The 12581-nt window shown below is 34.7% G+C and overlaps 1 protein-coding gene across 5 annotated transcripts in view; it reads right to left on the bottom strand.

Annotated features, from left to right (window-relative positions):
- LOC124075315 (selection and upkeep of intraepithelial T-cells protein 7) overlaps nt 1-12376 on the bottom strand; it is a 42624-nt gene extending 30248 nt beyond the window's left edge. For 2 of the 5 annotated variants that reach the window (XM_058570768.1, XM_046418833.2), the window contains exon 1: nt 12053-12224. The gene's annotated coding sequence lies outside the window, so the exon portion shown is untranslated. Of the gene's footprint in view, nt 1-12052; nt 12227-12324 lie in introns of those variants that run through there. The other 3 variants (XM_058570770.1, XM_058570771.1, XM_058570769.1) reach the window with 3 other exon arrangements.
- Nucleotides 12377-12581: the final 205 nt, after the last annotated feature.

Below are 12581 nucleotides of genomic sequence, written 5' to 3'. Positions count from 1 at the left end.
AGACTCTTTCCTCTTACAAATCGACCTTTCTCAGTGCTCAATAAAATAACCATGTTCCCTCACATTGTTCTGATCAAGAGAGGGAATGAATATGGGAATCACAAAGGCACAGGAGCCAAAACGTGCATGATAACATAAGAAGAGTGTTTTGGGATTCATGAGTTTGAACAGCTGAAACCAAGTTTGGTTGAACTAAAACACCTTGTTAAAAGTTCTATGTTACTTCTAACAAATGAAACGTGGCTAAAAGGTTTTAACTAGTAAAATTTAGTGGTCAAACTTGCACTTTAAAAATACGGAAGTGGTTTTCTGATTGAGTGGCTGAGTGTTAGAACAAGCAGCACTTGCATCATTACATAAGAAACAAACTGGACAAATTGCAAATTGGTGACTCTTCTCAACTCATAAGAGAAGTAATGTTAAGGGCAAATGCTTAATGTGAAGTTGGGAAAGAAAAGTGACTGCAAGATAAAACACAACTTAAGATTTGCTAACTTTGGAAAGAGTCTGAAGGATGTCACATAAACCCACAATAAGATTTACTTACAACCTTTAAACAAATTGCTAGAGTTTGAATGTATGCTAATATATGAGTATTAGAAACTTTGGGGAGAGCAAATATAAGTGTTCTTTTGCAGTTCTTTACTTCAGGAACTCAGCTACGAAAATTCTGACCAACTTTTCTCCTGTTGCTGATTGGAGGGGAAAAAATTAGGAATATATTGTTACCAGTTTCATAACTAGATACAAAGTATTATTTAAAATCCACCCTATATACATACATCTTCCCCAAAACTGAAAGCTTAACATGACAGGGAAGATCAACAAAAATTTAGCCTCTGGGCACTTGTGTAAACCCACTGAAACTGGTAGAGAAGAACAGGGATAAAACCTTCTAGTTTTGAAGTGTTTCTTAAAACATTTAACAAAATGCCTGAGGTTGGGCTATTTTTAAAAAGAAAAGGAGATTTGTTTATCTAACAGTTCTGTAGGCCCAAGAATATAGCACTAGCATCTTTTCACCTCCCTGGAGAAACTTGTGGTCGAGAGCATCACATGGTGGGAGTCTGTGCAAAAGATAGATGTTCCCCAAGAGGAAAACTAGTTAAATGAAGGAGGTATACATTCTCAAATTTAAAAAGAAGAGAGGTTTTCTTTTCCTTACCAGTTTATTAATATGTAAGAAATATTTAATGTTTGAACAGAATAACCTATAGAGATGAGGAAGGTGCATCTACACTAAAAAAAAAGAAGAAAAAGAAGAGCATCTTTAGCAGAATAAATTAAGATAAAATCTGGATTGTTTCTTGTTTTAATTGCTCCAAAAGATAACTAATTGTCTAATGCAAAGATAGTAAAAATATAATGAAATTTACAGCTTCTGTGAAAGCAAACTAATTGAGGATTAAAGGCACAAGGAATAGGGAAAAATTAGGAATATATTGTTACCAGTTTCATAACTAGATAAAAATTATTAAAGTACTTTATTAAGATGGATTCAGCTAATTCAAAATGTATATTCTAAACTCCAGGACAAAAACCACTGAAATACTTTTTTGGGGGGAAGGGACTCAGGAGATTAAATTTAGGGGCTTCAACCACTGAGCCACATCCCCAGCCCAATTTGTATTTTTTTTTTAATTTAGAGACAGGGTCTTGCTGAGTTGCATGGCATCTCACTTTGCTAAGGCTGGCTTTGAAATCTCAATCCTCCTGTTTTAAAAGGTAAAAAATAAATCAATAAAGGAAATAAAGTGAACTATTAAAATTTCTCAATTAAATCCCATAAAGGTGAAATGCAAAATAAAGAAACAAATAAAAAATGCACAAATATAAACAGGGATCAGGGTGTGTTTCAATCCAACTCTGTCAACAAACATTTAAAATGGAAATGATCTAAAAAGACAAGTTAAAAGTACAGATTATCAGATTGAATAAAGCAAGACCAATTTGATGCTGGGTTCAAGAAAACCAATTAAATATAAACACATAGAGGGATTAAAATAAAAGAATCAAGAAAGATATCCCATGAAAACTCTAAAGAAAAAGAAAACTGGAGTCCTTATATTAGTTCCAGATGAAGTCGTTTTGGGATCAGGAAAGATGATTAGAGATAGAGACATCACATAATGATAAAGGAGCCAGTAGTCCAGGAACAATCATAAATGCATATGTTCACGACAACAGAGCTTCAACAATATGTAAGGTAAGTAATGATAGATCCAAAAGGGGAACTAGTTATATTGACAATCAGTACTGATGACTTTAACACTCTATTTTGGTAACTGATAGAACAAATAGGCAGAATATCAATAAGAAGGAGGTAATGTATATCAATTAAATTATCCTAATTGAAAGATGGGAATACACTCCAACCCATAGGGGAATATACATTCTTCACAAGCATATATAAAATGTAAACCAAGGTGGATTAAATTCTAAACTATAAAACAAAACAATCCTTAAATAATTTCAAATATTTGAAATCATTAAAAGTATGGTCTTAAACCATATGGTGCTCAGCTAGAAATCAGAGCAGAAAGATATCTGGATAATCCCCCAATATTTGGAATTACACAGCATATGTCCTAAAGACAGAACAAAATAATTTTTAAAAAAATAAGCAGAATTAATAAAGTTGACAATAGGAAAGCAATAGAAAAAAAATGAAAAGAAATTCTCTCTTAAAAGAGCAGTTAAAATTGATAAGCCTCAAGCCATGCTAAGCAAATTAGATGATACAAATCAACTATTTCAGAAATTAAAGAGAGGATATCATTACTAATTCCACAGAAACTAGGGGAAATGATAAAACAACTCTATGAATATAAGATAGGCAACTTATGAATTGAACAAATTATTTTCATGAATAAACTACCCAATCTCCATCAAGAAGAAAAAGATATCCTGAGCAGCCCTACATGTATTGAGGAAATTTGTAGCTGATAATGTGAGGAAAAAAAAGTCTCCAGGCCCAGAGTAGGTACACACATGGACTGAAAAAAAAATTGCAGAAGAATTAAAACTAACTCTACAGAATATTTGCAGGATAAATGAAATATAGGGAAGATTTCACAGATCACTTTATGAGATCTAAATTACCCTGATATTAACACACAATGGTAATTTAAAGAAAAATAAGGCAACAGAGTGATATCCCCCATGAAGATAGATGTAAAAACTGAATATTGCCAAATTAACTCTAGCAATATATCAAAATAATACTATATTGTGAAAAAGTGAATTCAGGCTGGTTCAACATGGTTGTCAATGTAGAACATCCCAGTGGACATACAAAAAAAATCTCTTAGAACTAATTAGTGAGCCACCAAGGTTGAAATTTATAGGTCAGTATTCAAGGGCCAATTTCCTTCTCTTTATAAACCATGACCATCTGGAGTTTGAAATTTTTTTAAATGCTATTTATAATGGTATCAAAAATGAAGCAATGAGATAAAAATTTAACAAAATATATGCCAGTTCTACATGCTGAAAACTACAAAACTGTGTTGAAAGAAAATAAAGCCTAAGCTGGAGAGCTAAACCTTGTTCCCAGTTGCTATGATATGAATGTTTGTGGTCTCTCGAATTCTTGAAATTTAATTTCTATTGTGACAATGTTAAGAGGGACCTTAAAATGTGATTAGACCTTGAGGGCTCTACTGTCATGAATTCATGCCATTATTATTGGAGTGGATTTATTATCATTGGCATGAATTTCTTATGAAAGGACAAAATTGGCCTGTTTTGGCATCTGTCTCTTGCTTTCTGCCATGGGATCATACCACACAAGCTCTTGACAGACCTTGATCTTGGACTTTACAGCTTCCAGAAACAAATTTTGGTTGTTTATAAATTACTCAGACTGTTTATTGTGTTACAGTAGCACAGGATGGTCAAAGACAACAGAATAGTTTTTGGTCAATATCAATTTTTTTGGGGCTGGGGATGTGGCTCAAGCCGTAGCACGTTCGCCTGGCATGCATGGGGCGCTGGGTTCGATCCTCAGCACCACATAAAATAAAATAAAGATGTGTCCACCAAAAACTAAAAAATAAATATTAAAAAATCGAAGGAGAGAACATGGCGGCAGTGCGGAGGGATCAATCTTGTGACCTCCTCAGCTGCGCCGGCAAAGAGAGACTTCAGTCCAACTGAATGCTGTCTGCTCAGGAACATCTGGCAATGCTGGGCTGAAGTGGATCTTGGGTGAGCAGGTTGAGCTTCACAGAGGCCCCAGCAAGCATTACGACTCTATTTATATGCAATTTACTAAATGCATATAGGTAAAAGTTCTGAGGCAATCTATAGTGCTCCCAAGTCCCTACTACCCCCAAATACTCCGGTCCATTCTCCTGTTAATATCCCCCTTCAGTAGAGCAATATTCCAAGGTTTCCAAAATATACCAACCCCTATACCATCACATCACCTGACCTAAACATAAAGTCCCCAGACCAAACCGCAGATCACTATACGCCATCAGAATCCATACACATTTTATGAAACGAATGAATCTGCTTTAAAGTACAATAAAACTCAACATCCCTAGACATAGTCTCCCATCACAAAGGAGAGATCCTGGAGATATACAAAACCAATATAAATTTATAGGAGTAAACAGTAACACAGCAATCAAACAGAGCCAGAAGTAACGTGAACATCATGAAAAAACAAGGAAGAAAAGGAGTACAAACAATGCAGGATAGCCTAAATCTACAGGAGAACCTAGAGGCATTAGAAAAATGGTCAGATAAAGAACTCAAGGAATACCTGACTCAGATGGAATGAAATCTTAAAGAGGTCATTAGACAGCAAATGCAAACAATGAAAGAACACATTGAAAGTGAATTACATAAACAGATTCAAGAAGCAAAAGATGAACTCTACCAGGAGATAGAGATTATAAAAAAAACAAACAATAATCCTAGAAATGAAGGAAACTATAAACCAAATTAAAAACTCAAACGAGAGTATCACTAGTAGAGTAGATCAAGTAGAAGTCAGAACGTCAGACAATAAAGACAAAATATATCATCTCAAAAAGAGTCTAGTCAACTCAGAAAGGCTGGTAAAAAACCATGAGCAAAACATCCAAGAGATATGGGATAATATTAAAAAAAAAATTTAAGAGTCATTGGGATACAGGAAGGTATAGAGGTCCAAACCAAAGGAATGAGCAACCAAGGAATGAAATAATTTTAGAAAACTTTCTAGACATGAAAAATGAAATGGAAGTTCAAATCCTGGAAGCATACAGGACGCTGAGCATACAAAAACCACAGTAGACCAACTCCAAGACATACTGTTATGAAGATATCCAATATACAGAACAAAGAGAGAATATTAAAAGCTATAAGAGAAAGGAGGCAGATTACATTCAGGGATAAACCAATTATGTTAACGGCTGATTTTTCATCACAGACGCTGAAAGCGAAAAGATCCTGGAACAACGTATTTCATACACTGAAAGATAATGGGTGCCAACCAAGATTACTGTATCCAGCAAAATTAAGCTTCAGGTTCTACAACGAAATAAAAATCTTTCATGATAAACAAAAGTTAAAAGAATTCGCAGCTAGAAAACCAGCACTGCAAAGCATCTTGGGCAAAACATTACACGAAGAGGAAATGAAAAACAACAACCAAAACCAACATTGGGAAGTACCTCAGTAAAGCAAGGGGAGGGGGGAACTAATCAAAGAGGGAAAAACAAACCAAATTAAAAATAATAAATAAATAAATAAATAAACATGACTGGAATTACAAACCATATATCAATAGTAACCCTAAACGTTAATGGCTTAAACTCACCAATAAAGCGACATAGGCTAGTAACCTGGATTAAAAAAACAGATCCAACAATATGCTGCCTTCAGGAGACTCATCTGATTGGAAAAGACATACACACGCTCAAGGTGAAAGGTTGGGAAAAATCATACCACTCACATGGTCCTCGGAAGCAAGCAGGGATGGCCAAACTCATAGCAAATAAAATTTACTTCAAGCCTAAGTTATTCAAAAGGGATAAAGAAGGACACTATATACTGTTAAAGGGAACCATTCACCAACAAGACATAATCATTATCAATATATATGCACCAAACAATGGTGCTGCTACATTCATAAAACAAACTCTCCTCAATTTCAAGAGTCAAATAGACCACAACACAATAATTATGGGTGACTTCAACACAACACTCTCACCATTGGACAGATCTTCCAAACAAAAGTTGAATAAAGAAACTATAGAACTCAATAACACAATTAATAACCTAGACTTAAACAACATATATGGAATATATCAACCATCATCAAATGGATATACTTTTTTCTCAGCAGCACATGGATCCTTCTCAAAAATAGACCATATATTATGCCATAGGGCAACCCTTAGAAATTATAAAGGAGTAGAGAAAATACCATGCATCTTATCTGATCATAATGGAATGAAACTGAAAATCAACGATAAAAGAAGGAAGGAAAAATCCTGCATCACTTGGAAAATGAACATTATGTTACTGAATGATCAATGGGTTACAGAAGACATCAAGGAGGAAATAAAAAAATTCTTAGAGATAAATGAAAACACAGACACAACATATCGGAATCTATGGGACACAATGAAAGCAGTTTTAAGAGGGAAATTCATTGCCTGGAGGTCATTCCTCAAAAAAAAAAAAAAAAAAAAAGTAAAAACCAATAAATAAATGATCTCACACTTCATCTCAAAACCCTAGAAGAGCAAAACAACAGAAAAGGTAGCAGAAGGCAAGAAATAATTAATATCAGAGCTGAAATCAATGAAATTGAAACAAAAGAAAAAATTGAAAAAGGTGACAAAACTAGAAGTTGGTTCTTTGAAAAAATAAATAAGATCGACAGACCTCTAGCCATGTTAACAAAGAGAAGAAGAGAGAGAGAACTCAAATTACTAGCATACAGGATGAAAAAGGCAATATCACAACAGACACTACATAAATACAGAAGATAATTAGAAATTATTTTGAAACCCTATATTCCAATAAAATTTAAGATAGTGAAGACATCGATAAATTTCTTAAGTCATATGATTTGCCCATATTGAGTCAGGAGGATATACACAACTTAAACAGACCAATATCAAGGGAGGAAATAGAAGAAGACATCAAAAGACTACCAACAAAGAAAAGCCCAGGACCGGATGGGTTTACAGCAGAGTTTTACAAAACCTTTAAAGAACTAATACCAATACTTTTCAAGTTATTTCAGGAAATAGAAAAAGAAGGAGCTCTTCCAAATTCATTCTATGAGGCCAACATCACCCTGATTCCAAAATCAGACAAAGACACTTCAAAGAAAGAAAACTACAGACCAATGTCTCTAATGAACTTAGATACAAAAATCCTCAATAAAATTCTGGCAAATCGGATACAAAAACATATCAAAAAAATTGTGCACCATGATCAAGTAGGATTCATCCCTGGGATGCAAGGCTGGTTCAATATACGGAAATCAATAAATGTTATTCACCACATCAATAGACTTAAAGATAAGAACCATATGATCATCTTGATAGACGCAGAAAAAGCATTCAACAAATTACAGCATCCCTTTATGTTCAAAACTCTAGAAAAACTAGGAATAATAGGAACTTACTTCAACATTGTAAAAGCTATCTATGCTAATCCTTAGGCTAGCATCATTCTAAATGGAGAAAAATTGAAGGCATTCCCTCTAAAATCTGGAACAAGACAGGGATGCCCTCTCTCACCACTTCTATTCAACATAGTTCTCGAAACACTGGCCAGAGCAATTAGACAGATGAAAGAAATTAAAGGCATAAAGATAGGAAAAGAAGAATTTAAATTGGCACTATTTGCAGATGACATGATCCTATACCTAGAAGACCCAAAAGATTCTACAAAGAAACTTCTAGAGCTAGTAAATGAATTCAGCAAAGTGGCAGGATATAAAATCAACATGCATAAATCAAAGGCATTCCTGTATATAGTGACAAATCCTCTGAAATGGAAATGAGGACAACCACCCCATTCACAATATCCTCAAAAAAATAAAATACTTGGGAATCAATCTAACAAAAGAGGTGAAAGACTTATACAATGAAAACTACAGAACCCTAAAGAAAGAAATAGAAGAAGAACTTAGAAGATGGAAACATATACCCTGTTCTTGGATAGGCAGAACTAACATCATCAAAACGGCAATATTACAAAAAGTACTCTATAGGTTTAATGCAATGCCAATCAAAATCCCAATGGCATTTCTTGTAGAAATAGATAAAGCAATCATGAAATTCATATGAAAAAATAAAAGACCCAGAATAGCAAAAGCAATTCTAAGCAGGAAGAGTGAAACAGGCGGTATAGCTATACCAGACTTTACACTATACTACAGAGCAATAGTAACAAAAACAGCATGGTACTGGTACCAAAACAGGTGGGTGGACCAATGGTACAGAATAGAGAGCACAGAGACCAATCCACAAAAGGTGCTAAAAGCATGCAATGGAGAAAGGATAGCATCTTCAACAAATGGTGCTGGGAAAACTGGAAATCCATATGCAACAAAATGAAACCGAGTCCCTTTCTCTTGCCATGCACAAAAGTTAACTCAAAATGGATCAAGGAGCTAGGGATCAAGCCAGAAACTCTGAGTCTGATAGAAGAAAAAGTTGGCTCCAATCTCCATCTCATGGGGTCAGGCTCCAAATTCCTTAATTGGACACCTATAGCACAAGAGTTAAAATCAAGAGTCAACAAATAGGACATACTCAAACTAAAAAGTTTTTTCTCAGCAAGAGAAACAATAAGAGAGGTAAATGGGGAGCCTACATCCTGGGAACAAATTTTTACTCCTCACACTTCAGATAGAACCCTAATATCCAGAGTATACAAAGAACTCAAAAAAATAAACAATAAGAAAACAAATAACCCAATCAACAAATGGGCCAAGGACCTGAACAGACACTTCTCAGGGAAGGATATAAAATTAATCAACAAATACACGAAGAAATGCTCACCATCTCTAGCAATCAGAGAAATGCAAATTAAAACCACTCTAAGATACCATCTCACTCCAGTAAGAATGGCAGCCATTATGAAGTCAAATAACAAGTGCTGGTGAGGATGTGGGGAAAAGGGTACACTTATACATTGCTGGTGGGACTGCAAATTGGTGCAGCCAATCTGGAAAGCAGTATGGAGATTCCTTGGAAAGCTGGGAATGGAACCACCATTTGACCCAGCTATTCCCCTTCTCGGACTATTCCCCAAAGACCTAAAAAGTGCATACTATTGGGATACAGCTACATCAATGTTCATAGCAGCACAATTCACAATAGCTAAAATGTGGAACCAACCTAGATGCCTGTCAATAGATGAATGAATAAAAAAATGTGGCATTTATACACAATGGAATATTACTCAGCACTAAAAAATAACAAAATCATGGCATTTGCAGGGAAATGGATGGCATTAGAGCAGATTATGCTAAGTGATGCTAACCAATCCCTAAAACAAATGCTGAATGTCTTCTTTGATATAAGGAGGGCAACTCAAAACAGAGCAGGGAGGAAGAGCATGAGAAGAAGATTACCATTAAACAGGGATGAGAGGTGGGAGGGAAAGGGAGAGAGAAAGGGAATTGCATGGAAATGGAAGGAGACCCTCATTGTTATACAAAATTACATATAAGAGGATGTGAGGGGAAAGGGAAAAAATAAAGAGAGAAATGAATTACAGTAGATGGGGTAGAGAGAGGTGAGGGGAGGGGATGGGATGGGAGTGGGGATAGGGAGGGGATAGGAAAGGCAGCAGAATACAACAGACACTAGTATGGCAGTATGTATAAACGTGGATGTGTAACCAATGTGATCCTGCAATCTGCACACGTGGTAAAAATGAGAGTGCATAACCCACTTGAATCAAATGTATGAAATATGATATTTTAAGAGCATTGTAATGTTTTGAGCAACCAATAAAAATATTCTCTCTCTCTCTCTCAAAAAAAATCAAGTTTTTAAAAAAAATCTGTATGTAAAGACAAGACTAGAATAGCCAGAACAATTCTGAAAAAGCAGAATGAAGTTGGAGGAAATCTAAAACCCAATTTCAAGACTTACATTAATCAAGATAATATGGAATTGGCAGAAGAATAGATAAATACCTAAATGGTACAGAATAAGAAGAGAGAAATGGATCCACATGGACCAAGATAACTTATTTTTGTTTATTGCAGAAGGAATTCAATGTGAAGAGAACAATCTTTTGAAAATATGATACTGGAAAAATTTAAGCATTTATATGCAATAAGTTTTGCAACTTATATCAAAAAACATCTCAAAATGAATATAGATTCTATAGATATTTTATAGATACCTATAAAATTTCAGGATGAAAAGAAGAAAATCATCATAACCTTGTAAGGCAAAAAGTTTTCGACATTAACACTAAAAGAATAATCCATAACATTTTGAAAAAAAATGGATCTCATAAATTACTCATTGTTTATTCAAAATCCAAATTTAACTGGGCATCCTATATTTTGTCTAGTAACTATGTTAAAGTGAGAAACAAGTGAGTTGGTTCACAGGGTCTGTAAGTCAAATAAACCCACTGTCACACACAATCACCAAAGTGTTTCAAACAATACACATCTTAAAGGGAAATGCAGGGCTTTATTTATTTAAATCATAACCACGTGTGCTAGAAAAAATGAGTCAAGATCTGAAGAAATAAATTCCTGTGGTCCTGGACACTAACAAAATCTCTCTACTATTGAATAAAAATGATAGGCCTACTTGGCACTTATACAGTCAAAATGAAAATATTTAAAGAAATGGTGATTTGTATATTATTACTTTACATATCTGACAAATACAAGAAACAAGTATCAGCAATACTTCCCCATTAGAGGATTCACCTGGGTGTAGATAAGTTGGCATACCACCTAGAAAAGCAGGTCAAAATTTCACAAGAGAGATAATCTCTAAATGACTGATAGGTATTCTGGTATCTCCCTCCATTGACACCTGTGTGTATTAAGAATCTGTAACCCAAAACTTGAATCTATGAAAGATATTCATTTTTAAAAACAAACTGTAAGAATGATAAAAGTACAAGAAGTCTTGAACATATATATTCACAGTAGCCTTATTTGTAAAAGACAAAATAATTGGAAATAACTTGGAATTTCATCGACAGGTGAATGGATGAACAAGTTGTGATCATCCATACAATATAATATGTATAGCAATAAAAAGGGCTGCACTATTTTTATACACCACACATGAATCTCAACAGAATTATACTATATTAAAGGAGTCAGACAAATAATAGTATGATGCACATGGTATGGCATCACATATATACAATTCTAGAAAATACAAATAATCTTTATGAAAGCAAATCAATGGTTGCCTGGGGACAGGAGGAAGGAAAGAAAAGAGAATTTACAAAAGTACATGAAGACATTTTGGGGAGTCATGGATGTGTGAATTATACTGACTACAGGGGTAATTTCATGGGTGCATACATACATAAAATTTAACAAATTATTCTTAAATATAATGCAGTTTCCTGTATTTAAAAAATGCCTCAATTAGTGTTTTAAAGTCTACTTTTAAAAATACCACTTAAAATATTAGTAATAACTTTTAGTGGATATTTACATTTAATAACTGAACCATCTACATTTCAGGAGAGGAATCCTGGTAATTAGGACACCCACCATGCTGACTATCAAGTCTAAAACATTGATTCCACTCTTCTTTTTTTTTTTTTTGAGATCTTAAATAGACTGGGTAAGTGGCATAACTTCTGGAATTCAGGGAAGGAGAGAACATTTTCAACAATCTGAATAATGAAATTTGGAAGCAGATCCTCTCCCTTGAAATAGTTCATTGCCGGTTAGCTTTCTAAGTCCCCAGATATCATTATCCTGTGATAATTGTTGAGATCTTACAGAGTTAGAACTAAAGAAAGTCCTAAGCTAGACTTAAAGACGCAGGAAATATCCTTGTCCCCAACCACCATCTGTAAGCTGATCACTTACTTGAGCTCCAGAGTACAGAGAAAAATTTTTCCAGGTCTTTAACTCGTTGTCTCAGTGCCTGTAAGTAGTTCAGCAATGCTGCTATACCAGCAATAGACACCTCCTCTAAAGTCCAAGTTTGCACTTTATTTACCAGAGCTTACACCTATTATGTGCCAGCTGAATATTCCTTCCTACCAATCCAAAATCAATAGCCTTTCACAGAGAAAACAGCAAACCTTCTGCTTCATGCACCATAAAATCTCATATGCTCAAATACATATGCAGCTTACCTTTGCATCACTTGAAAGATCTCTGTGTTCTGTGTGCAGCAGACCTGCTCCAACGTGACATGCCCCGAACTAAGGTGATACCTGAGCCAAGGTATGTTATTTCATATATTTCCCCTTGTATCTTTCCCTGACATAATGCTACTGCTAGGAAAGATTTAGGGGAATTCCTTTTCTTATTAATAGTCATGCCCTGCAAATTACCCACATAAATATCATTTAGAATTTTCTTTTTTCACTCCCAACCCTATTGAATATCA

The sequence above is a fragment of the Marmota monax genome, unplaced genomic scaffold (assembly GCF_021218885.2).
Source record: "Marmota monax isolate L192 unplaced genomic scaffold, Marmota_monax_Labrador192_F-V1.1 WCK01_AAM20220418_F8-fsc00008, whole genome shotgun sequence".
Taxonomy (NCBI): domain Eukaryota; kingdom Metazoa; phylum Chordata; class Mammalia; order Rodentia; family Sciuridae; genus Marmota; species Marmota monax.
Note: the sequence above shows the minus strand (reverse complement) of the source record. Positions and strands in the feature narration are given on the sequence as shown.